This window comes from Ailuropoda melanoleuca, unplaced genomic scaffold (assembly GCF_002007445.2).
Source record: "Ailuropoda melanoleuca isolate Jingjing unplaced genomic scaffold, ASM200744v2 unplaced-scaffold76678, whole genome shotgun sequence".
Classification (NCBI taxonomy): domain Eukaryota; kingdom Metazoa; phylum Chordata; class Mammalia; order Carnivora; family Ursidae; genus Ailuropoda; species Ailuropoda melanoleuca.
The window spans coordinates 1-1,453 of record NW_023252367.1 but is presented as its reverse complement, the minus strand read 5'-3'; the positions used below and the strand labels follow the sequence as shown (position 1 = coordinate 1,453).

Here is a 1,453-nt window from a genome sequence, read left to right as displayed (position 1 = left end):
GACAGTTTCCTGCCAAAATCCTTCCCTTTTTAAGGGATTTAATCAGTTTTGGGTCTCTGCAGACCTCCTCTTGTTCTACTTGTTATCAGTTCTAGGGTATCAGCTGATGTTGGTCTGGATGAGATCTTCTAGCTGCAGTACCTTAACTGGTTGCCTCATTGCTTGACACAGACCCCTGCTTGACATGAGAGACTCAATTTTGCTCTCTACATCTGGATACATTGTTTTGAAAAGCAACCCAAAATCTTTTAAAAAAAAGAAAGAAAAAAAGAAACCAGGGCACCTGGGTGACTCACGTAAGTGTCTGCTTTCCGCTTGGGTGGTGATCCTGGGGTCCTGGGATCAAGCTCTGCCTAGGGCTCCCTGCTTAGCGGGCAGTCTGCTTCTCCCTCTCCCACTCCCCCTGCTTGTGTTCCCTCTCTCACTGTCTGTCTGTCAAATAAATAAAGCCTTGAAAAGAAAAAAAAGAAAAGAAAACCTACCCAGGTGAGTCCAGTGTGTGCCCCTCAGGTCCACACACAAGTGAGTAACCAGTTGATGGTCTCAAAGTAAAAATGTCAAATTAATTTACCTATTAGGTTCCCAAATTCAGGGTCTTAGAGGTTCGGGGAAAAAAAATATTCCCGCCCAAAGACGGGGCATGTAATACCCAAGATACTGGTACTACTTGTCGCCCCCCAGGGCACCCTTATCCTAAACCAGTCCGAAAGTGTTAGAGTCAGAAAGACAAGAACTTCTGATTGGCTGTTGGTCCATAATAGGCTAATTAAGAACTAGAGGACTTAGTTTTCTTAAAGGAAAAAGACTCTTAAGAGTATTCAGAATGTTTTAAAATGTGGTGCATAAAACAATACTTTGAAAATATGTTTATGTGATATTTCTGAAAAGGAAGAACGTGCGAAAAATGTCTCCATCAACCAAAGTGCGTAGCTGCCATAGACCTAGCAGAGGGGCGGAGGTCCACATCAAGATTATACTTTCGGGGGTCATTTCTATAGTTTGTTACTAGAGAAGTTTCTCTGTATGTGTAGAGTACCCNGTAGAGTACCGGAAACCACGAGAAGAAGGTGTGGTGTTCTTTCCTGAGTGTGAAGCTGACTCTGGGTGTTGTTTCCACAGCTACTTTTTGTCATTGATGATAGTTCTTTCTCTTTTGGGGGAGTTAGAGGGAAAGGACTCCGTCTGAGTGGTTTTTGGTAGATTCTCTCGTTACTAAGAATAGAGAAGCTATTTGGATTTATGAGCGTTTCAGTGAATCTTGCATTATAGGGGCTACAGTGTACCGTACTGTACTGAGAGCTTTTTTGTTTAGCCTGGGAATGCAGCTACTTGTTCTGATTTTTTTTTTCACGGCAACTGTTTGGGGACTTTTAAGGTTATGGAAGCATGAGGTGTTCAAGTCATTTTTGCACTAATATGGGTAGACCACTTCTTGTTTTTCCTTTTCAGCAAT

General features: G+C 42.5%; 1 pseudogene; it reads left to right on the top strand.

The window, feature by feature from the left end:
- Positions 1-967: 967 nt before the first annotated feature.
- Positions 968-1,191, top strand: LOC117800751 (annotated as a pseudogene).
- The last annotated feature ends 262 nt before the right edge of the window (positions 1,192-1,453 follow it).